Genomic DNA, 25,940 nt, shown 5'->3' with positions numbered 1-25,940 from the left:
GCCTGGAGGCAGACCCAGGGATAAGGGTTGAATGCAGTCATTGATTTGAAAATGACCCTGGGATCCTGGGTAGGACAGTGGGGAAGGGAGGCAGGAGGGGAGGAAGCCAACAGTGCAGGTGTGATCACAAGCTGGCGACACTGGGGGACACTGGGGCTCAGTCTTACTGTGGACTTTTGGGAGAGATGGTGGATGTTCCTGAGAATTGCTTCACTAAGGCGTAGGGAATTTGGAGTATTTGTCCACTCACTCCCTCATTTGTTGCTGGGGCTTGCTCCTGAGGGCATTCAATGCCTAGCACTTGGGCCTGCCCGATGTGGCCACAGCAACTGCTGCAGCCTGAAATGGCCTTCAGGCCACAAGTTGCATGTGTTTGCAACAGAGAGCAGTAGCCTGCATTGAAAGGTGAGGGTCAAGGAGAAAAAGGTGGAACGCAGGAGTTGACCACAGGAGCCTTCTGGAAGAGGGGGGGAGATATGTAAAAATGCCCTTATTTTCATAGTGCCTTCTGGTTATTATTTTCTGGAACACCTTGATAGGGTTTGTAATGCAGAGAAAAAGAACTTCAGTAGTTTAAGCAAGAGCTACCATCTTCACTACAACACATTCCCTGCAAATGTGACCTCACAGTCCCTATGTTACACAAATGCCATCACGGTGGCTCTCTCCTTAGGAGGTGAGCAGGAAGTCAGTCCTTTCCTTGAGCCTAGCTCCAGGATCTAGGGGGCAGAGGGTGGTGGCTCATACCGTTATGTAAATCCATCCTGGCCATTTTGGGAGGAGGAGCAGGAGTGCACATTCACCCCTTGGGGTCAGACTGGGACTGCAGCCCTCAGAGCAGGTTGGGCAGGACACTGAGTCAGGATGTGGCTCTTGGAGGCTTCCCCACCTGAGGTTGGTTGCCCTGTGGATCTGGGGCTGCTGCTCCCTCAGGTGTCCCTCCAGACCAGGCACTGTACACACCTCTCCTCACATTCTCAGGGCTTAGCTGAGGTCATGACTCTTAAACAGACTGTACGGAAAGTCCTGGGGCCACCAAATGGTAACAATATGAAAAGCTGCTAATTATGCACCTCCTTCTCCAGCCTGCTGCTGTTGGAGTTCTTCCTAACAGCTCTGTGTTCTCAAAAAAAAAAAAAAAAAAAAAAAAAAAAATCCAGATCCTTGATGTGCACTTTTCCCCACTCCTCAGAATGGTCTATACCCATCTTCCACCAACTAAGAAGGAAGCACAGATAAAGATTGATACTCTAGAGGGCCTTTGGGTGGTCAGAAAGCTGTGGGCTGGCTTGAGGGCCTCTGGAAGGGATCAAAATGAGTCTCACTGCACCCCTCAGCCTTCTTTATGCCATGCTCACTTATTAGGCATGCACCAGACATGCATTCCCCTGCCTGCAACACCTGGAGCATGGAACTGGTGTATACTACTACCTGTGGGTCAGGCATGAGCAAGTCCTAGTGTCCTGAGTGGCTCACTCACCATCTTTCAGTCTTGTAAAATTTAGATGACCGGATGGGCCTTGTGCACCTCATGGAAACAAGTCAGATTGATGGTATGAAAGCACAAGGTTAATTCTGATTTTACTAATGTAGTGTTTTAATTAATGATGTTTTAATATCAATGTTAACTTGCTAAGTCAGAGAAATGATATATCAGTCAGCTATATCAATTAGAGCTCTACCCTTCATTCTGAATGTTCTTTAAGCTTTTGCACAGCAAAACCTAATACGAAGCATTTGTCATTTGTTGCTCTTAAAATAATGCCTTTTTATTGAGGTATCATTTATATATAATATGATGCACATGTATTTAGGTATACACATCCATCAGTTTGACACATGCAGGCACCCATGTGGCCCATACCCCTGTCAAGATACAGAACATTCCATCTTCTCAGAAATCCTGTCCCTTCTTCCCACTCATGCCCAAGAAGCAACCACTTCTCTGATTTGTATGCCGTATGTTAGTTTTGCTTGTTCTAGAACTTCATAGATGTGTACTCCATTGTGCCAGCTTCTTTTGTTCAGTCTACTGGTTTTGGGACTCATCCATGCTGAGTCTACTGGAAGTTTATTTCTTTTTGTCATTGAGTAGTATTTTAATGCATAAATATACTATTTTCCTATTTTGTATAAAAGCATATAAACACACATTTTCCCACTTTTTAAAGGATTTATTTATTTATTTTAGAGAGGGAGAGAGAGAGAGAGAGAGAGAGAGAGAATGAGCATGCCAAAGCAGGGAGGGACAGAAGGAGACAGAGAAGACATCTCAGGCAGACACTCACTGAGTGTGGAACCAGACTTGGAACTCAGTCTCATGACCCTGAGATCATGATCTGAGCCGAAATCAAGAGTCTGATGCTAAACTGAATGAGTAACCGAGGAGTCCCTACATTTTTTTAAATGTGAAAATTTGTAAATTATATCGTAAAAAGCAAGCCCTGATTTCAACCCCACTTCCACATCCCTGCCTTCAATTAATAGGCAAGTCCTATCATTCTCCCATTGTTTTTCCTCAGCTTTGCCTCCCTCCTTCCATCATGGAAGCAGCTCTCCAGGCCAGGTTGATGAGTTCCCTTCACTGGTCCACTGGGTCTGCTCTTGGTTCCCTGCTGGCGCCCTGCCCTCTTCATTCTATCATCCACCTGGCCACCACAGTGCACCACAGATTAGATCATGCCACTTGTCTGGAACACATCAGTGTCTGCTTAGTCCCTGAAAGTAAAATCCTAAATATCACCCCTAAAGCTCCAGTGAGTGGACCTCTGTTGCCCTTGCAGTCTCCTCCCATCCTGTTTCCTACTTGGTTTTCTGCCTTTCAACTGCACCTGTCTTTTCTCAGTGGCTCACTCACACCCAGCTCCTTATCAGCTCAAGTGCTGTTCCCCATGTTTCAAATGCTGTTCCTTTTATGCTTGGCTTGGCTGCTCCTCTCATTCTCCATGTTTACACTTAAATGTCTCCATCCCAGGGTAGCCTTCTCCAAATACTTTTAATGAAGTGACCTCCTGACCTATTTTTTCCTCTATCATTACTTGCCCCCTTCTGGCCCCCACTTAGCATAGTTTGAAGTTAAATACTTGTCTTCTTGTCTATTGCCTGTCTCCGTCTCCTCCATGAAACCACTGGCTCCATTAGGGCAGGGAGCAGGTCTGTCTTGTTGACTAGTATTACCCAGTACTGGGCATGATATGCATGCAGTAGGTACTCATAAGTGTTTGTTGAACAAATCATTGAGTTATACATAAAATATGGTTTTCCTAAAATGCCCTCGCTGGCCTGGCATAGGATGATGCATGATTGCAATAGTCTTCCCTCTCTTCCAGCCATGGGGTGTTAAGTTTAATCTGGCAGGTAAAATCCAGGGCAGTCAAAGGTGTTGAAAAATCACTTTGGACTTGGGAAGGCAAATGTGGAAGAATAATTTACAGAGATATTAATTTGTGTTTTTATTTTTCCTGTTCCACAAAGGAAGCCAGACTTTTTCTTGCCCCTTGGGCACAAATGCATATTTCTTGCACACCTGTTTGCACATAAAGATTCATACTCACCCCCCCCCCATACTTCATTGTGATGGGTAGATAGGTTAAATCAAATGCAGTTTCTGCTTACTAAACACCATTATCAAATCTTGAAATGGCTCACTGGATTTATGAGTATTCTTTTCATTTATTGTGTGCTATTTCCACCACTACAAAGATCACAGTGTTCTGTATTCATTTATGAAAATAAGTTTGCCTTGGCATATTTTTAAAGTTTTAATTTCTCTTAGCTACACCGCAAAGCCAGTAACTGCTATTTAATTCATTCCATATTTGTCGCTGGGCACAAGCAATTCTTCTAGAGTCATTAGTGAACACGCAAATAAATGCCCTGAATGTGCAGGTGGGTAGCAAATAATAAGTCATTAGCCGACGTCTGCAGGGAGGAAATTATTCCTATGGAGGAAGGTAAGTTTTTCTGGGAGCAATGCTAAATCTCCAGTTAACAGGAAACAATTTCATAATTTATAATTCATGTGTGACATAATTTACATGATTTGTAAATTACTAAATGGCTCCCTGGTGTACATATATTTATGCATGCATTCATGGTATGATCTTACCTAATTCTTCAACATTTGAAAACCATACCTTCATGGCTGGGAAAACCTAAGTCTCCATTCCCATCAGAATGCAAATTATTCACTACCAGGATTTGTGCCCCTTAGCAAATGCTAGCAATAGGAGAATGTATTGGCATCAAATGCCCTCATTTTGGAGCAGCTCAGAGTTTTGTTAGCAGTCAAACTGGGATTTGGATTCTGTCACCTAATCCAATCCAGAGGTCCCACAAACTCAGGTTGAGAATGGAAGAGGGGATACCAGAGTGAAAAGGAGAAGATGGAGAAAGAGAGATTGTGGAGAGAAATCTGCTAGAAAACAAATGAAAGGGTCCCTTTCTGGAGAGGCAATGCTAGAAACAGACTCTCAACTATAAAGAACAAACTGAGGGTTACAAGGGGATGGGGGAAATAGGTGACAGGGATTAAGGAGGGCACTTGTTGCGATGGGTACCGTGTATTGTATGGAAGTGTCGAATCACTATATTGTACACCTGAAACTAACATTACACTGTATGTTAACTGGAAGTTAAATAAAAATTTAAAAAGAAAGAAAAGGAAAAAAAAAAAAAAGAAAGGGTCTCTTTCTTCCATACCTTGTCCACTGCTCTCAGATGGGGAACTCTGCTGGTCTTAAAAGTATTTTGAAACTATTAATAAACTGTGGTTTTGATTCTTTTTTTTATAAATTTATTTTTTATTGGTGTTCAATTTGCCAACATATAGAATAATTTTCTTCTTTGTATTTTTTGCATTTTCCAAAATTTCTATAACAAACATATACTTTTATATACATATACATACACTCTTGAATCTGAGATTTCTAAATGCATTGTTTTTTTTAAAGATTTATTTATTTATTTATGATAGAGAGAGAGAGAGAGAGAGAGAAAGAGAGGCAGAGACACAGGAGGAGAGAGAGAAGCAGGCTCCATGCCAGGAGCCCAACGTGGGACTCGATCCCAGGACTCTAGGATCGCACCCTGGGCCAAAGGCAGGCGCTAAACTGCTGAGCCACCCAGGGATCCCCGCATTAAGTTTTTTAAGTCCAAGAGTAAAAGATCGGGTCAGTAGATTGGACTTTTATGGCAAATGTCTTATCAGAGTAAAAATGGATAACGGGGTTAATATAACAAACAGAAAAATTATTTAAATCCTCCCAATTTTTCTTCTAAAATATTCCATCATTTGATGAGGAAATACATGATTTTTACTTTCTAATTTTCTAAAACACTGGGGAAATGCAGTAAGACTCAAAACCACAAATGATGGATGTGCAGTGTATGTTTGTTATAGAAATTTTGGAAAATGCAAAAAATACAAAGAAGAAAATTATAACCCCCATACTCTTACTTTTCTTCTGATATATCTTTTATTTGTCTTTAGAGTGTTTAGAAGAAATTCTACTGAAAATATTTTTTAATGGAGTCCTAAAAACACATGCAAAATTAGTCTAGTAAACCTATACATATAACCATATATATAATCTATATATCTATATCTATCTATATCCATCTATATATCTATATCTATAGACATATATATCTATATATATAATTATATATATAAATCTATAACCATAACCCAGCTTTAAAAATTATCTGTATTTTGCCAATCTATTTCATATTTCTTTCCCCCTCTATATTTTATTTTTATTAGTGTATTTTATTTATTTATTTATTTGAGACAGAGAGAGTATGCATGCAATGGAGAGGGACAGAGGGAGAGGGAGAGAAAGGATCTCAAGCAGATTCTGCTGAGCAAGGAGCCCAACACAGGTCTGGATCAAAGGATCCTAAGATCATGACCTTAGCTGAAATCAAGATTTGGACGCTTAACTGAAAGAGTCACCCAGGCACCCCTATTAAGTGTATTATAAATCTCAGGCATCATATAATTTTACTCATAAATACTTAAGAATAAGTGCATCTTTAACTTATAAGGACTTTTTAAATAAATCTAACTGTCGCATCATTAAATAAAAAATGTTAACAATAATTTCTTAATTTCATGTAATATCCCTTCATATTCAAATTTACCAAAATTGCTACTCAGTTTGAATCACATATTACATTTTATCTAATTATAGCCCTTAAATTTTATTTATTTATTTATTTATTTATTTATTTATTTATTTAAAGTAAACACTATGCCCAAGGTGGGGGGGCTTGAACCCATGACTGTGAGATCAAGATTTGCTTGCTCTACTGACTGAGCCAGCCAGGAGCCCTGAGTATCTTTTATTATTAAAGCCAACTCCTTATCTGTCTTTCCTGTCTTTTCTTTTCTCCTCTCTTGGTTTCTAATGATTTGTTGGATACACTGAACTTTTTGAGCTGGCAGATATCTTACATCCTAGGTTTGGCTGCTTGCTTCTTTGTGGGGTTGTTTAATGGTTTTCTCTATTCCTGACATTTCCTATAAACTAGGAGGTAGACCTGGAAGCATGATTAGACTAAGGAATTGCGTGTTTTCTATAAGGATACTTACATATGCCACCTTACAGCTTACGATGAGACCTATAATGTTTGTCAGGCATTGTCTGATACTTCAGTATAAAGTTCCTTATCAATATTTTACCAAATCCACTGATGATCATTACTCAGATCTAGTGGTATTCTGGAACCAGCTCAAGCCTGTTTGCACCATCTTGTACCAGTTCACAAGAGCTAATTGGGACCATTTCTTTCCAACTCTGACTGAGTGACACCATATTGGCAGTTTGTAATCAGCCATGGTGGGAGTGGGATATTTACAAAAAATGGCCAATGCTACAAATCAGGCCCTTCTTCCCTGTCCAGTGTTAAACATTTATATACAAAACATTGCTTAGATCCATTATTTCATTCAAGGCTACAAAACAATGATATTCTAATTCTGCCTGCATTGATTAAATACAGGAAAGACAGCCTAATTCTTATTTTTGTTTTTGTTTTAACTTTTATTAATTTTCAGAATAATGAGCTCTTGCCTTGGCAATTGCCAATCATAACCAATGAGATTTTTTGTTTTTGTTTTAACATTATATGCTTATTGAGTTTTCATATTTGATGTGCCTCAATTGAACAAATCTCTTATTCTTTTTAGTGTCCAAACTGTTCTATCATAGGGCAGCAAAATCTTTTCAATTTGATTCCTGTGTCCTCTTGACAAGTCTAATCAAGAACCCATTCAATATGGCTTGCATTCTCCAAACACCTAATTCTTAGGCATAAGGAAAACTTTTACAACTGATTTCTTCTTAATTGATTCACTGTATTAATTGGCCATTTCCTTTCCCTATAAGATATATTGACCAATGTCAAATGCACATACCCTGTAGACCATCTTCTTGATCAAGTTATGTTTGAAATAACTGTCCGTGATGATGGAAATATTATATATTTTGCTGCACAATGTGGAAGCCACTAGTCTTATGTGACTATTGAGTACCTGAAGTATATCTAGTAAGACCGAGGAGCTGAACTTTACATTTTATTTAATTTTAGTTAACTTAAATGTAACAAGCCCCATGTGCTTGTGGCTGCCATATTGAATAGCACAGTTCTCAAACATCTACAGATTTCTACCTCCTTTAGTTATGTTCTCCGCTTATCAGGAGTTTTTGGGTTTGTTTCCAAATCTTTTTTAAGATTCTCACACTTTTTATTGTATTTGTACATTTTTATTAAATCATGTGAAAATAAAATAAAACCAAACTGAATACTTATGAGAGAATTTATGAAGGCAAGTCACTTAGAAATTGTTGATTAAAAAAAAGAAATTGTTGTTGATTTAGATGTGTGTAAGATAGCACTACAAGTCTGGGAAAATTACAAAAATTTATCAACTTTTCTGCACTCTGATAATTTAACAAATATCTCCAATCTCTTATGGTACTTAACAAATTTTTAAAAATGAGTGATAAAGAATCCATTTTGGGTGTGGTTCCTGGAAAAAAGAAAAACTCCAATCAACTGATGCATTCTGAAGAATTGACTCTTCCCACCATCCCCCTTTTAAAGACAAATGCATATACATATAATTTTAAAAAGATTGCATTTCTACTTTAATCTACTTTTCAAGAAATTATTAGTTCTAATAGCAGAGTACAGTTTTCAGTGTATTTTCATGTAACTCTTCTATTCAGAAGGAGATTTTTTTTCTCATGATATTTTCTAACTGTTATTGTTTGTGTTCACTCACGACTTTGGCAGGGAAATGGGGAACAAAGTGGCCAGAGACATGCAGAATCCAAATCTTTAACCCCCTAATGTGTTTCATTCCCAGGAAGCAGACAATCAATCTACATCCTGGATCCAAGGACTCTTGAAGAAAACAAAACCACTGGTTTTGGCCAGTTTTGAGGGGTCATAGCAACAGAGGTGAGGGATGAATAATAATTTAAAAAAGGCAAATGTCTGGCTTGTGGTCCCTGAGCACTTAGAAGGGAATTTGGCAATATCAAGGAGTCAACATGGGTCCACTGTGAGTAAGTTGCCTTTAAACTGGCCTCACTTCCTTTTATAAAAGATCCGGAGAAAAAAAAAAATCCAAAGGGTCTTAGTGAATCATTACTACACATCAGGCCCTGTCCTAAGTGCTTAACTTGGATTTACTCATTAAACCTCATGACATTCTTGTGAAGTAGAAACTATTTTTATCTTTAATTTAGCAATGATTAAATTGAGGTACAGAAAGGTTAGGCATCTTGTCTAAATTACTCCACTAGGAGGGAGGCCAGGATTTGAATCTAAATTTCATCGGTAGAAAAAAAAATAATAAATTTCATCGGTAGATTGAAAAGGAATTTGAAGACATTTCAAGATATTTTTACAGAATATATAGAACAATATGGGCTGGATGATCATCTAATTATTGGATGAAAGACTGGATTAATGAAAAAATTTTAAAATGACTACTTCTTACCTTTTTAAATCTCTGTCTCTATGAGTTTGACTACTTTAGATACCTCATGTAACTGGAATTATACAATATTTGTCCTGGTGTGACTGGCTTATTTCACCTACTGTGTTATCCTCCAGGTTTTCCATGTTGTCTCATCTGGCAAGATTTTCTTCTTTTTAAAGGCTTACTAATATTCTTTTGTATGTATATACCATATTTTCTTCATCCATTTAAGTTGTCTCCCTACCTTGGCTATTGTGAATAATGCTGCAAAAAACATGAGAGTGCAGATGTCTCTTTGAGATTCTAATTTCAATTCTTTTAGGTATCTGCCTAGAAATGGAGTTTTTGGATCAAATGGTATTTCTGTTTTTAATTTTTTGAGGACCCTCCATATTGTTTCTCATATAAGCTACATCACTTTGCATTCCTATCAACAATGTGAAAAGAGTCCAATTCTCCAGTTCCTCACCAAAACTTATTACCTTTTATTTTATTTTATTTTATTTGGTAATAGCTGTCCTAATGGGTATGAGATGATATCCTATTGTGGTTTGGTTTTGTATTTTCTTGATGAATGATGTTGAGTACCTTTTCATTACCTGTGGGAACAGATCTTCTTTGGAGAAATGCCTATTCAAGTCCCTTGCCCATTTTGCAATTGAACTATTTATGTTTTGCTCTTGAGTTGTAGGAGTTCTTATATATTTTGGATAATAATTCCTTGTTGGATATATGGTTTACAAATATTTTCTCCCATTCTGTTGGTTGCCTTTTCATTGTTGATTATTTCCTTAGCTGTGTAGAAGCTTTTTAGGTTGGTGTAGTCCTGCTTGTTTATTTTTAATTACACTGCCTGTACTTTTGATGTCCTACCCAGGAGATCATTGCCAAGGCCAAAGTGAAGAGGCTTTTCCCTATATTTTCTTCTAGGAGTTATACAGTTTCAGGTTTTCTGTTTAAGTCTTTAGTCCATTTTGAGCTGATTTTTCAGTATGGTTTAGGATAAGGGGTCAATTTCCTTCTTTTGCATGTGTATATCTAGTTTTCTGAAACCATTTGTTGGTATATCTGTAAAATGAAAAGCTACTGGGCAATGTAAAATAATGACTACTGATACAAGCAACAAGATAGGTGGCTATTAAAAACAGTGTACTCAGTGAAAGAAGTGAGACATAGCAGACAGAGATGAGTATATGTGGTATGACTCAACTTTTAAGAAAATCTAGAAATGGTAAAGATAGAGCACTAGCATGCTGATGGCTTGTTGCTGGGTGGAGGCAGGTGATTATCAAGGGCATAGAGAACATCATGGAGTGATGGGAATTTTCTGTATCATGATGTCATGGTGATTCATGGCATACACATTTATGTGTCAGTACTCATCAGAACAGACACTTAAAATTGGTGAATTCTGCTATATATAAATTATGACTCATTAAGTCTGTTTAAAGATGTAAAAGATTGATGTATTGAATTAATCTTAATACCCCAGGCTTAAGGCACTGCCAAAGTGAGGACCTTTAGCAAAATGTCACCAGGTTACACTACCTCCTAGCCTCCTAGCTGGAGTAACATCTTTTCCTTTTTATTAGTTTTGGCTTTGATGCTAGTCAAACATAAATATATTTTCATTAGAAAACATTTCATAGGTAACAGCAGAGAAAACATCAAGAGTCTTCACTTCTCTCCCAGTTCTATTTACACCCATCTTTCCCAAATGCAAGTGGAATAGAACTCTCCATATATTGTTCAGTGACCTGCTTTATTTATATAATGATGCACCTTGGAACCTCTTGCTCCAAGTCATGAGTCTTGGAGTTCTTCTATGTCAGTTCATATGAGTCTGTCTTATTCTTCTTTAAGACATCTATGTTTTGTGATCTGTAGAGAGGCAGAGACATGCAGCTATGAAAAGTATATATGTTGGAGCCTAACTTTGAGTCCTAGCTTTTCCATAGACTAACTATATGACTTTAGGCAAGTAATTTAACCTTTCTGTGCCTCAAGTAATTTTACCTCGTCTGTGAAATGAGGATAACAACAATACCTACCTGAGAGAAAATAATGCAAGGAAAGCCCTAGAACAATGTCTGGCACACAGTAAGATCTATCCAAGTATATATTATTAGCATTTATTATGAATATATAAACATTTATAAGACAACTCCCTTAAATTGTTTTAAATAATGCTGCCGTGAACATCGTCATATATACAATTTTCCAGGTATATGAGTAGTTTTCTAGGACACATTCCTAGAAGTAAAATTGCTGGAGCGAAAGCCTTAGCTTTTGGCAGCTACAACTAAAGTACCTTCCAGGGGGATCCCTGGGTGGCTCAGCAGTTTAGCGTCTGCCTGTGGCCCAGGGAGTGATCCTGGAGTCCAGGGATTGAGTCCCACATCGGGCTTCCTGCATGGAGCCTGCTTCTCCCTCTGCCTGTGTCTCTACCTCTCTCTCTCTAGTCTCTCTGTCTCTGTGTCTATCATGAATAAATAAATAAAATCTTAAAAACAATAAAATAAAGTACCTTCCAAAAGTAATAGATAATTACATCTATCTATTTGTAATTCTACCAACAGAGTAAAGGATTCAAGTTATCCGAATCTACTCTGATAATATAAATCTCCCCCCACCCCAATCTGGTGGACGGGAAATGAGATCTCACTGTGGCTTTGATTTGATGGATCAATATTTTCTTCATCAAGGTGGGTGAAGACACAGGTGGCATCTGATCGAGTTTGCCAACAGAAACCTAGGAAACTGGACCAAGCTTTTATATGTTGGCTAAAGCAGAACCAAACAAAATGGCAGTTAGCAGAGCTTAGTACAAAATCTCACAAGTAGGTTCAGTGTTCAGCAGGACAAGTTTGAGAAGACATTGCCTCTGGATAACAGTGTACATAGAAATCACTTAAGGGTTCCAGGCACAGTAAAATTGGGATCAGATTCCTAAATTAGCTTACATAAGAGTAGGCTGTCCCATATAAGGAAAGTCCTGGGTCACTCTGTGAATTTTGGGAAGAAGTCGATTCCCTCTTATTGAAGGTGTTAAGAAGGCTGGATATATTTTTGGACCTATTGTAGAGGAACAATATGTCCCATTATAATGAACATCTAAATTAGTTCTAGAATGGGGGAAATGATTGAATGAAAAAACTTAGAAATTCTATGATTGTCCATGTTCTCCAAGGTTAAGGTGGAGCAGAAAGACAGATGTATGATCCCTGGAGCAAGCAAAACAATTTTTTTTTTCATTGTAGGAGAAGAATAATTCTTTTTTTTTTTTTTAAAGTTTTATTTATTTGAGAGTGAGCAAGCAAAAGAGGGGAGAGGGAGAGAATATCAAGCAGACTCCCCGCTAAGCTGGCCTGACTCAGGGCTCCATCCACCACCCTTGAGATCATGACCTGAGTCCAAACCAAGAGTTGGGTGCTTAACCTACTGAACCACACAAGTGCCCCAAGAATAATTCTTTTTTTTAAAAAAAACTGTAGGCAAAACACATAGGCTATTTTAGGAAAGTGAAACTACTCTGTGTAACACTGTAATAATAGATGCACATCTTTATAAATTCATCCAAATCCACAGAATGGACAACACCAAGAGTGACCTCCAATGTAAACTATGGACTTTGGGTGATAATGATGTGTCAGTGTGGGTTCATCAGTTGTAACAAGTATACCACTCTGGTGGGGGATATTAATAAGGAGTTGATGTCAGGGAGGCTGTGTGCGTGTGGAGCAAGGGGTATATGGGGGATCTCTATACCTTCCTATATACCTTCCAATTTTCCTATATACTTAAAACTGCTCTGAAAAATAAAGCATTAAAAAAATGTAAGTGTATTTACACACAGTAACATTGTGTAGAAGGACAAAATATGCAAAAGTGCATATCTTGTAAGCTTTGGCAAATGGGTAAGCTTGTAACCATCACCACAATCAATATACAGAATTGTTCCACTGCTTTCCTGAATCTCCTTGCTGCTCCCTTTGTAGACAAAGCCTTCCTCCCTCCAACCCTTAGCAACCATTGCTTTTCTCCTTCCCTGTACTTTAACATTTTTCAAAAGGGAAAATACAAACATAAATGGAATCATACAATATGGTCTTTTGAATCTGGCATTTTTTCACTCAGTGTAAGATGCTTAGTATTGACCATGCAAATGCATGAATTAATAGCTCATTTTTTTTTCACTCCTGAGTAGCATCTTGTAGTATAGATGTACCCTACAGGTTGTTTATCCATTCATCCACTGAAGGACATTTGGGAATGTTTCCAGTTTTTGGCAATTATGAATAAAGCTGCTATAAACATTGGCTACAGGTTTTTGTGTAAATACATGTTTTTATTTCATTAGGATAAATAAACACAAGTGGCATTCCAGCATTCCATGGTAAATATATATATAACTTCAAAAGATAATCATATTTTGAGCGTACCAGGTCTGCATTCCTGATTTGCTCTCTGTCGTGGATCAGAAGTAAGTTCTAGGTCTAATTTTTCACACATAGCCACTTGCCTTTGTCTTCCACAGAAAGTGGTGAGAGGATCATGAGCATCACACAGGATTTTTAAGTTTTAGGATTTTTTAAAAATTTTTTTTAAATGTATTTATTCATGAAAGACACGGAGAGAGAGAGAGAGAGAGAGAGAGAGAGAGAGAGAGAGGCAGAGACACAGGCAGAGGGAGAAGCAGGCTCCACGCAGGGAGCCCGACGTGGGACTCGATCCCGGGTCTCCAGAATCACGCCCTGGGCTGCAGGCGGCGCTAACCCGCTGAGCCACCCGGGCTGCCCAAGTTTTAGGATTTTTAAGGACAAAATTGCTCTATTAAGACACATAGCAAGTGTGTAGGAATTTCCCTGGCGATATTTATGCAGAAGAATTACAAGGAAGCGAATTTGCCTCTTAAAAAATCATCATTAAAACATGTATGTCAATTATAAAACCTCCATCTAAGGATTAAGATGCCGTCTAAGAACAAGAATATTCTTTCATGCTTAGCTTTCATTCTTCTTCAGGGAATCCTGGAGTAACTTGTCACACATCAAATACCATGTTTTAAAAAGAACCAGTACACTGTCATGAAAGCTTCTGCCACTAATAGAAAACTAGCACTGAAGGACACTAAATAAACACTGGCATAGGAATAACATTAGGTGGGTAACATTTTTTTGAGAGTTAACAATATCTTTTGTTGTATCACATTGTTCATTCCATCAGTCTGGATCATATCCATGGATAGGATGGCCATGAGGTTCTTCTGTTCACATAGCTACTTAGATTTATTGTTTTGAAACAAAATCTATTTCTCTCTAAAATAAGCAAGGACATGGGGGCAATCAACTCTTTTCTGAAGAGGAGTGTTTTTAATTTTTACAGACATCTTAGGAAAATCAGAAACCAAATAATATACAGGACTGTTGAGTTTATCTGGCAAGCAGGAAAATCTGTTACCTATATGGGTAGTTTTTATAAAGTTGCAGCACTGATTTAACACAAATCAAGAACTTTCACTCAGAAAAAATCCCTTGTCTTTGGCTTTAAAGAACAGTGATACAAATCAAATTAATCAAATTAGCAAATCCCTATGATTTTTCCACCTTTAAAATAAATATTCAGTGATTAAAAAACAGCATAGTTTTGGTTAAGAATGATATAATTTTGTTTAAATTAAAAATAATCACAGAAGGATAATGTACCACAATATTTCCAACAACCATGTGAAGTGAAATAATGTTATTATAATTGCTAAACTAAGCCTGTCTATTCAAAGAAAGAACATCATTCAGTGTTCTTAACTGTGAGCTCGTTCTCAAGGGCCTTCAAATAAACCCACAAGAAAGTCTGAAGAGTGAAATGAAACATTTCTCTTTTTCCATATATTTATTGCTGGTATCAGATTTTTAATGACTGGCAATTTGTGAAATTTAGTTTTTCATAATAAATCAAAAAAAATAATATAGAGACAAGAGAACTCTTCTAATTGGTCTCAAATCTTCAGCAATTGTTTCAAAATATTCATGTGATGAAATAAAATACTTTGTATTGTGACCTCTTACTTAGGAATGACAACATCTTAATTCAGAGTCTTTGGCTGATTTCCAAAGTCAAACAGTAGAGCTGTATGAGAGACAATTAGTCATTAGTCAAGCCTCATCCCAGTGCCAGGAAAGTCAACTCACCAGGAGCATCTCTCAATACCCTTATTAAGTTACTAAAACTTGACTTGCTTTTTTGGATTAGTAAAGTGATACATTGTTGATTCTGAACGTTGGTAATTTAAGATGGTTTCTCTGCATAGCATTCAGCAAACCATAAGATGGTTTTTTGATAATTTCAAGTTTCATCAAAATATAGATTATTATCCTGCGTAAGTTCCCTGTAATCTTAGCAGAGGCTGCGTAAACCATGGCTCCAGGGGCTGGTTTCTCAGAAATGTGGGGCATTTGGGATCACCTAACAGAGGAATGAGTTCTTGATGACTCTTTGCAAGTGAACAAGCAGTTTACAATTTCACTTTTAAAAAAGAAAACAAACAAGGATGTAGTTTTGAAATGCAAACATGTTTTTTTTTTTTTTTTTTACTTAGACATTGTCTGATTTCAGGTTCTGTAAGAGACATCTATTAGATCCCAGGCAATTATTGTACATCTTGGGGTTGCAGAAAAAGATAGGTCTCCCTGTCCACTGTGTGCCTGACTGCGATAGATAGACCCTTGAGAGGGAGGGCAGTCAGCCACAGGGGGTGGCCTATTTCTATTATTTAGTTTGAAATTTCTGGATCAAAGTATGCCTTTGAGTGATTTACTGTTTCTTTTTCAAATATTTCTGTTATACAGACACACAATCTGTATAGTGGCTTCTTCAGGAGACTGTGGCGATCCCTCCTGGCTGGGACACCAGATGGCCTCACAGTGTGGTTGCAGCCAGCAGTACCAGCATCTGCTGAAATTTGTTAAGAAACGCAAATTACCGGGCCTTGCCCAGGTTTGTTCAATCTCAAACCCTGGGGATGGGGCCAGCAGTCTGTTTTAAGGACTCTTGAAGATACTGAAGCACACTCCAGGGTGAAATTACTGACCTTGATAATGTTACTTTATGAAGGAACAAATTTAACTTAGAGAATTAAAAAAAAAAAAAAGATATATATATATTGAAAAGGGACTCTGCTTTGTGCAGCATGGTAAGAAGCCGGAAGTGGTAGGGAGTTAACACCCTCAAGGCAGCCGTCATTGAGGATATTCCAGAAACTGGCACTGAAATATCCCAGCTCTTGCCTTTTGGGTGGGATAATCCCAAGATTGGGTTTTGAGGAGCAGTTTCTGTGGGATTGACCTCAGAACCTTGCGAGCCAGCTTTGCAGGCTGTTACTTGTTCTCTGGATCACTCCCTCTTTCTCTGTAGGAGTTTCTTGTAACCCCATATAAACAACATTCAAATTTTTGCCTTGGGAGGCTTTTGGGAAGCTCTGAACTAACACACATATTGTTAAGTGCTCAATAAAAATGGATGGAGAGGTTGAATTTTCCCTTCATTCCAACCTGGGTTAAGAGGCCATTGCTCTATTTGTGATACTCCTGAACAGAAGCAGAAATACAGCCAGGAATGTAGTGGCCAAGGTTAAGAACATGGGCCCAGAGCCAAGTTCCTGTGATAGAATCCCGCTTTCCCTCTCACTGGCTGTGTGATGTTGGGACCATCTTTTATCCTCTCTGTGTCTGTTTCCTTGTCTATAAAACAAGCACCATTCCTGCACATACCTCAGAGGGTTGTCAGGAGGATTTAATGGGTTCAACATGCAACAAGTGGTTAGAACAGTGTCTGGCATGTGGTAAGTGTTTAACAAATGTTATCTATTATTTTAATATTGTTGTTGTTTTCTTAATTTGTTGTCTTTTCTTGACAAGTGATTTCAGCACTGTTTCAATTTTATTAGTTCTTTTTCTCCGAAGAAATTCTCCAAGGTTCCTCTGTGGTTCTCTGACTTGTTGATCATGCTTGTTTTTCTGTCAAGCCATGAGGCTTCATACAGCATGAAACACGAATACAATGCAATTACCGATTCTGCATTTAATAGTAAACATCTGGCAATGAAGAGCTTTATGAGGATAATCCTATTGGGTCTTCTCAACAACCTTGGGATATTTGTAAGTAATTTATTTTACTCAAATTAAGGGATTCAAACTCTTGGTTGTAGACCCTCCTCCACTCCCCCAGCCCTAACACTATACACACAGGACCAGCTGTGTTACTTTGGTATGAATGATTCTCTTACTTCCTTGGGCATCAGAATTCTGGGGATGGATGGATGGCTAAAATATAGATCACCAGGCCCAACATTTAGCATGTCTTAAGTCAGGAGATCTGGGGGCATTTGTAACAGTTCCCAGTGATGTTGATGGTGTTAACCAAGGAACCAGACTTTAAGAAGCACTACTCTGTATCATAGCCCTATTAGAACATTTGAGTAAAATAAATGAGATAAAAATGACCTAGGACTACAACTTTACTCTCTTGATATGTTTGGCACATATGATGCAGATATTTCTATTTCCTTTGGCAATCTTTATTTATTTATATTTGGCAGTCTTTTAAAAATGATATAGAACAGAAATTTATTTCTCTCTTACATAAAAGAGATCCAGAAGTAGGCCATGCAGCGTTGGCATGTGACCTTGGTGTCAGGGGCTAGGTTTCTTTACATGGAATCTTGTTGTCACTTACACAGTATCTTCTTGTTACTCCACCATCTTCAGAATGTAGCTTCTATGGCATGGCATTAAATGGCTGCTGGGGCACCAGCCATCACATCTACACTCCAGCTGACAGGAAAGAGGGGAAGCTGAAGAAGGGAACACTTCTTACCTTAAATTAAAAAAAAAAATTACTGTAAGGTTAAAAAAAAAACCCAAAATCCACCTAACATAAAGCTATTCTTACCATTTTTACATGTACATTTCAGTAGTGTTAAGTAGAGTCACATTGTTGTACAATGGATCTCAAGAATTTTTCTATCTTCTCCTTTGTCAAACTTTAAAAAAAATCACACACACACAAAAAAGAACCCAAAGCCCAACAAAGACCGAGGCATACTTTTAACAGCTGCAAGAGCCGATGACATTGTGAGGATAAGATCTGTATGTTCATAGGAAAAGCTTGTCAACTTCTGGCTTCTCTCTCTTTATTGGTTGGCTGTAAGTAAATCATGTGGATTCCCAGCAAATGGCAGTTTGGAAATGCTGGGTCATTATGATAATGAAAAAACATGATGTAGGGGAAAAGCCACTCTCTCAAAGCTCTACTTACCTAATATCTGTGGCATTTCTTTGATCATCCAGATCTCCAAATGAAATTTTAAAAATATATAGCATTGTGCTCTTAGGCCAAAAACAATGACATTAAAATTTTTTGTTTCAGCACTGGAACCTTGTGTCAATACATTGTATGTAAAACCATCCAACACATTAAATGTTGCAGAGGCAATATTGCTGAGGTTGAAGTGAGGGGCAGCGAAAGAAGGAGCCTAGAGCCCCCGCATTTAGCCTCCCCAGGAAAGGACCCCTAGGAGCAGGCTAAATGACGAGGTTCTAGGCCTCCCCTATAAGAACCACAAAATGTCCTAAGCATTTATGGTATTGGTTACCAGTGTTACTTTGAAAACTGCTGATCATTCCTCAAGTCACACATGTTGTGTCTTATTTCTGAGTACTAATGGCTATCCTAAGGCTCTGTACAAATAAGGCAATAGAATGTTACAGAATAAACCCTGGTTTGGGTGTGAAGAGACTTTTCAGCTAACCCTCATTTTTCCTTGAGCTGGCTTTGTTACTTGGGGAGTCAGCTAATCTCTCCTTTGTAGAAAAAGAGACTGAACTAACCTCTCTCTCTCGTTCTCTCCCTCTCTCTCTCTCTCTCTTCTTTTTTGTTCTTAAAAGCTCTAACCTTCTCCGGTTCTCCTTCATGCCTGGATATAAAGACCTTACTACTGATGGAAAGATTATCTTGGGAAACGTTGGCCCAAACTCAACGCTTTTTCCAAACATCTGGTCTCATTTCCTTCTGCTGGGCAAATAGATACCCTGGCGGAATTCCAGTGCAGGTAATTACATTCTGCCCACCACAATTTTCCTTGCATTGTCAATTGGCTACGGTATTCTTCTGTATTTCTCCCTGGTAACTTGTCTCTGATATAATTGTCTGCTGTTTCATAGAGCAGTATTCAAGCTGTGGCTTCCTTGGGGGAATCATCTAGTGATGGTAACTCTGTCACTACCATGGGCCACAGACCTTTTGGTTTTGCTGGGTGTTTCTGAAGGGCGTGGCTCAAAAATATATGGCAGTTCTCTTCCCGGTCTACTTTTAATAGTGATGTCATTGAGACTTGCCTAAAAAATTTCCAACTGGAAAGTACAATGACAATAATGGCTCATATTGATCCAAAAGGTTTCTAATAACAAATCACACTGATACTCATAGCTAATACTGATACCAATACTAACAAAAATAATGACAATAGTGCCTTATGATGTATTAGATACTCTTTTAGGTGCTGCCCATGTATCTAGTTGTTTACCATTGTTTTTCTCATCTCAAAGATGAAGCAACTGAGGCTTGGAGGGGCCGTGTCTCTTGCCTACAATTTGTGTGGTTCTTTTAAGTCTCCTGAGAGTTTGGAGAGGTCAGTTATCCTGCATCCATAAAGTGAGCCATTAAAAAAGAGTGAGGTAGATTCATATACAGTGGGTGACAAACCCTCCAAGATATATAATTAAATGAAAAGAGGTAGATATAGGATAATAGGATGTTATACTTTTAAAAATTATTCTTAATTTTTATTTATTATTATAATTCTTATTTTATAAATCATTTAAAGGGCTATGTATATTTTGCTGCTTTATGCATTTCTTTTCCTGGTCTGGAAGGAAGTCTGAGGCAAAGTTAGCAATGGTTACCATCGGGGTGAAGGTTGATCTTATTTAAAATTAATTTACCTTCTGTAACATCTGAGTTTTTCATCATGTGCATATAGTATGTTACTTAAAAATTTTTTAAATTGTCAGAATGGGCTATCTAGATGGTGCGATTATGAATAAACTTTGTTTCCTTTTCTCTACGTCTCTATTTCAGAGACATAATAAATGTTATTTATTTTGTATGATATTTCTATTAATAAATGGCAACTTGGCCTAACTCTGCCATGAGTCCGAGGGCTTCATTCTTTTGGGCTATTCGGCTGGTAGGAGGAGGTGGGGGTAAACCTGGGCAGGCGGGAGGAAGTGGGGGTGAACCTGGGTGGGCGGGAGGTTATGGGGGTGAATCTAGACTGGCTGCACGTGGTTCAGTTGGTGGGGTAAATCTGGGCAGGCTGGCTGGGGTAGTGGGGTGGATAGGGGGTAGATGCCTGAGGCCCCGAAGTCCTAAGCAGGCAAGGACATGGGTCAGACATTGGTCTTTTCATTCTTTCCCAGGAGAACATCAACCTCGAAATTTCTTTCTCTCTTCTTTGAGGTTTCTAATATGTTTGTCTTTAAAAGAAATATATTGAAAATTTTAGGTCAAATTCACAATTTAAAGCAGAAATCTGAGTGATGTGAACATTGCCTTCCATGTAGGACCCTCCATGCAGGTACTCCTGGTGGATCTGGTTTAGTATAAGGGCATCGGGAGCAGGCTCTTCTACAGTGCCATGCCTTTGGTCTAGAATGCTCTCAGATTCTGCTACTGACATGTCAGTGAAGCAAAAGGCCCCGGAAAACAACCTCTCTGCTTCATGGGAATTGCCAGTTGTAAATGTGAGTACACACACAGCAGTTAGTTATCTCTTTGGGGGTTAAGTTACCCATTCAGTGTGGGCTTGTGCAGACAATGGGTGGGGTCCAGTGACACCAGAGTAATCCTTTTACCTGCCCTATCTAAAGTGACATTGGAATGAAGGGGCACTTTCAGAGGGTATCAGTTTCCTAGGTTAAGTCCTACAAACAAGCCCGGAGATCCTTAGCTTTGTAGTTGTGCTTCCACTCCAAGCCTGGGGAAGTCAGCCCTACTTGTCACTCCCAAAAGCAGATGAAAGCCTTGCTGTGAGTCTGGTGGAATTCCATTGTGGCTGTGTTTACTCATGGTGGCCCAGCGCCTCCACCCCTATATGGTCTGCAAGGGGACTGGTTTGCATGCCAAGCCCAACATCCTGAAAGCGTAAACAGCGATTAAAAGTCACTATAAAAAGTGTTGGAAAGGCAGACAGGGTTTTCCATCTATCTCGGCGAATCAGTTCATCTCCCACATGCCAACACCTTGGGGTCACCCAATACTCCGTCTTGTCATTTTTCTTTCAAAGAAGCCACTCCTTCCATTTTTCACCACAAGGAGCTGTGGTGACAGATGCTTAAGAATTCTGTTTTCTTTTTAAAGGAACTTAGATTACAGCAGGACTTCGATGAGAAAGGTGATGCAGAAGAGCAGATGGGGTGGAAGCAGAAAAGGCATGTTCAGATTCGATTGTATCCACAGTAAGGACTGCTGAGCCCAACCAGATGCTGAAATCCATCCCAGGGATAAGGTACACCCCTGCACCTCTGCTAGGGGGACATTAGCTCTACTGGTTCACCTGGTTTCTCATTTTTACCAATGCTTTCACGTCAGTGGAAACTTCTACGAATCTAGGTGATTTTTCACATTCAACCAATATGTATATGCTGACCACTTACAATCTCAAAGGTGGGGTGCTGGAACAGAGAGACATGCCTATGGCCCTGCAGGCCAGGGGTGATCTCACTAATGGGATTTTTCATCCTTGTCTCAAGCTGAACAAACCTGATTATGTCAGCTTCTTGTTAGAGACCTTTATATTCTATGTAAGCTCAAACTGTGTATCAGGATTCTGGTCCCCACATCTCCTTCCAACCTGGATGATTGATACCCCTCTCCCTCTGTTCTCCATTCTGTTCATCAAATATAAAATGCACATGTGTACCCTGCCTTGGCCCGTGCAGTTCCCTTTTTCTGGAATGCTTGTCTTTCTGCTTTATTGACCTCACCTCTGTTCATTGCAAACCTAGCTCAGATGCCATCTTGTCCAGGTAGCCTTACTCTAGTCCTCCAGGAAACATTAATTGCCTCTCTCCTTAGAGTAGATTATTATCAGTGATACTATTTGTGTGTGTGCTTATCTCCCCAAAATGTTTCTTGAGGATTTCAGGGAAGCGCATTTTGCTCATCTCCACATCTTTAATTCCTAGCAGTGTGCTGGGCAATCAAGATGTATTTGTTGAAGTGAGACATATAAGATTGTCAGCAGGGATGCCTGGGTGGCTCAGCAGTTGAGCATCTGCCTTCAGCTCAGGGCGAGATCCTGGAGTCCCAGGCTCGAGTCCCACTTCAGGCTCCTTGCATGGAGCCTGCTTCTCCCTCTGCCTGTGTCTCTGCCTCCCTTTCTCTCTGTGTGTCTTTCATGAATAAATAAATGGAATCTTTAAAAAACATTAGATTGTCAGTATTTCTCATGAAAAGAATTAGGAAGAGAATAAAATAAAATACTCAATGCTAAGACATCTTGGAACACAAAGAGTTTCTCTTTGGTACATCTGGTTCATTTGTAGGTATTACCTATGGTTATTGCTTGATGTGGCACCTCATCCTCTAGCAGGCAAAATCTTGGGAAGCTCCTTTTGAGGGTTCTCCTACTGGTATTGGTATCAGTTTACCATTTTCTTTTGAAAATGGATATATATAGCATTCTGGGGTTTTTTTAGATTAAAAATATATACATGCTTATTATTAAAAATTCAAATGATCAAGAAAAGCAAAAAATTAAACAAAACCCCAAATGTAAAATGTACTCTGAATCCCACTCTGCAGAGATAACACAGTTATCATTTTGGCAAAAATCCTTTGAGTCTCTGTCTACTCATGTGCAACACACATAACAAATGATCAGTTTCATGTACTTATTTTCAAAACATATTAAACTTTATGTAAGTGAGTTATATTGTGTCCACTCTTATGTAACATTTTTATCTCTCAATGTATTTGGTATTTTCATATCAATTCACATGACTTGGCATCATGTATTTCTGTAGAATCTCCCATTGAATGGATGTCTCATGATGTTTTCCAAATGTCTGTTGATGGACCTGTGGGCTACTTTCAGGTTTTCACTACTGTCAGTTTCTACCATATAGACATCCTTATCCAGTGGAGTCACATGCCATGTGGGGTTTCAGGAAAGGCAATATAAGATAAACTTTGTAAATTTTTCAGGGAGTTAAAATCACCACCAAAAATTAGATTGTTGCCATAGTGGAGAAAAAGCAGCTTCTGCAATTAGTTGGTACCTGATTTGTTCTTCTGCATCCAGTTAGGTGGTGATTTACCAGATTATTCACCAGGTTTATAATCAGTCATCCGATGGTCATTCACCAGGTTATTCACCAGGTGCTCAGACCTGGTGAAAGAGCTAGCTTGTGTTCAGGTTGAGGCCATGTATTGCGTGAAAGATGAGCAATACATTTCCCATTAAACATGGGGCCTCCGCCCAGCACAGGGAGATGTTCTTACCCATTTGAGGCCTTTTGAGGTGATGAGGATAGTGGAAGAAAGAGCAGGTCCTGCCACCCTCCTGGCATGTGCCTGCTGTGGGAGAGGCCAAGTGGAGGGCAAGAATCACCAGGAATTCAAGAATCTCCTTTTCTTTCTCTTTCTTCCTTGTACAGAGACCATAGATTCCCTTTTGCAAATGTTAAATGTGAATCCAGGGTCTTGTTATACATATTTCCAGAGGCAGAGTGTACTGGATCAAAGTGTGCCAGGTCAAAACTTGACCAGTGTATCACCCTAATAAAAATGCAGACAAATACCTACTTCCCCCAATTGGTTATATGGGTATGCTCGATCCAATCCACCATTGCCAGTCTGGCAGGCTCAAATGTAGCAGGTTTTTTTGTTTTTTCCTTTTTTTGTTTTGTTTTGTTTTTATATCTGTTCTTTGTCATCCTAAGCTCCTAGAATACTTGTGCACTCACAAGTATGTGAGTGTTCCAACCATCTTCTTTGACCACATTCTCTGTTGCCTCTCCTTTTTTAAAGTAACTTAAAGACCTCTATGCACAGGGAGGCTTAACTGTTAGATGTGTTGCACATTGCAAATATTTTTCTCTTTTTGTAGTTTAAATCTTGATTTATAGTGTTGTTATCTAGTATAAAACCTTTTCATTTTTTATATAGAAAACAGTCTAGTTTCCTGCCTATAGATCCTAACTCATTTTCTGTTAAGACTGTCAGATTTTAGTGTGTTTTTCCACTTTTGAAATTAGAATCAGAAAGAGTTGGTTTTGTCAAGCTTCTCTGTCTAATTTATCTACTATTTTGATGCCCCTAAATTTGTACTGATAATTCTGTTTTAAAACATGGAAGGGAACAGAGATTCTGTAGTCAAATTCTATAGAGTGAATAATTCATTCAGATACACCTCATTTAAGTGAGACTGTCAGAAAACATAAATGAGAGGAAAATGAATTAAAATGGAAATACTCTTTTTTAAAAGGAACTTTCAGCAACTCATTTATTTATTTATTTATTTATTTATTTATTTATTTATTTATTTATGATTTATTTGTTTGAGAGAGTGGGAGAGAGGGCCAGAGGGAGAAGGAGAGAGAGAATCTCAAGAAGAATCCTCCTGAGCGTGGAGCCCTACTTGGGGCTCAATCTCATGAGTCAAGATCAGGTGCCCTGAGATCAGGACCTGAGCCCAAACTTCAAGTCAGACGCTTGACCCACTGCACCACCCAGGCACCCCAGCAATTCTTAAAGCAACACTTCACTTTGGAACCAGAGCTATGGTTTAGTCTCCTTGGAGTCTTCCCTAAGACTCAGAGTTCATAGATAACTTCCATGTCCCCTTCTCTCAAGAAATACAAGCTTCAGTGAGACATAGCATTTCCCTTCAAAATCTCTCAGTCCATCCCTGAACCTTGCCTTTCAACACATGTTATCTATTCTTTGTAGAATGAGAAGAAAGAGATTGTGTAGGAGATAGTTCAAACTGTTGAGATAACTCATTTTTTTTTTTTTAAAAAAGCCAAGGCCAGGAAGCTCCTTTGCAGTGCATCATTTTTGTGTGGATGTTAGATGCACATGCTGAGCAGTTCATACTCGCAGCCTAGGCAGGGCAGTCCAGCTAGGTGCTAAGGCCCGAGTGTGGCCACCTGTCCTGGGCCCCTGGGCAGGCAGGGACCCTGGGCTGCAGATGAAGTCCTTGGCCACAAGCCTCTTCCAGAACAGGAGTGAAAAGAGGTTTCTCACTCTCTGGGTGGGTAAGGGAAGCTCAGGTGAGGCCCCTCCCCGCAAGATCACCAGGCGCCAGCTCTACAGGGAGGGGATCCATGTGGCCTCATCCCCTCTCTTCCTGACTCTTCTTGCCTCTCTGCTCACCAGTACCCCCCCCCCATAAAAATCACAGGAGACATCATTTCCCCCCACTCATCTTGGGGGCTTAGCCAATGCTCTGTGGGCCTGGGTATTTTCTTTTCTCTCAGGTTCTAATAACAGGACATTGGGTTTGATTATTTTTTTGTTGAGCTCCAGATAGAAAGAGGAAAAGAGAATATGCCTGGAAAAGGGAAGTATGGACTAGGTGAATTTTTTTCCTTTTTTTCTCTTTTTTTTTTTTATAATGTGGTTTTGGTCTGGCTCAAAGGCTGGAAATGTTTTCAGGAGATTCAAATCTCTCCTTGATTTGTAGTGCTCTGAAATAGGATCCGAATTGCCTGCTGTGCAGCCAGTTGGCTGGCAGTTACCTGGGACACAACAGCCTCTGCCTGCTGCTTCCTACCCCAGCCCTCTTTCTTCTTTTTTTTTTTTAAATTTTTTATTTATTTATGATAGTCACAGAGAGAGAGAGAGAGAGGCAGAGACATAGGCAGAGGGAGAAGCAGGCTCCATG

At 39.0% G+C, this 25,940-nt stretch overlaps 1 long non-coding RNA gene across 10 annotated transcripts in view; it reads left to right on the top strand.

Annotated features, from left to right (window-relative positions):
* The window catches only part of LOC102151318, an 82,019-nt gene that overhangs the window by 44,366 nt on the left and 11,713 nt on the right, over positions 1-25,940 (top strand). For 5 of the 10 annotated variants that reach the window (XR_005377465.1, XR_005377466.1, XR_005377459.1 and 2 more), the window contains exons 3-8: positions 8,375-8,469; positions 15,841-15,988; positions 17,016-17,148; positions 18,937-19,100; positions 20,614-20,793; positions 21,410-21,557. This is a non-coding gene — a long non-coding RNA (uncharacterized LOC102151318). Of the gene's footprint in view, positions 1-8,374; positions 8,470-11,574; positions 11,701-14,019; positions 14,158-15,840; positions 15,989-16,937; positions 17,149-18,936; positions 19,101-19,596; positions 19,680-20,613; positions 20,794-21,409; positions 21,558-25,940 lie in introns of all 10 variants that reach the window. The other 5 variants (XR_005377460.1, XR_005377462.1, XR_005377461.1 and 2 more) reach the window with 5 other exon arrangements.

Source organism: Canis lupus, chromosome 24, assembly GCF_011100685.1.
Source record: "Canis lupus familiaris isolate Mischka breed German Shepherd chromosome 24, alternate assembly UU_Cfam_GSD_1.0, whole genome shotgun sequence".
Taxonomy (NCBI): domain Eukaryota; kingdom Metazoa; phylum Chordata; class Mammalia; order Carnivora; family Canidae; genus Canis; species Canis lupus.
This window is presented reverse-complemented; position numbering and strand designations above follow the sequence as displayed.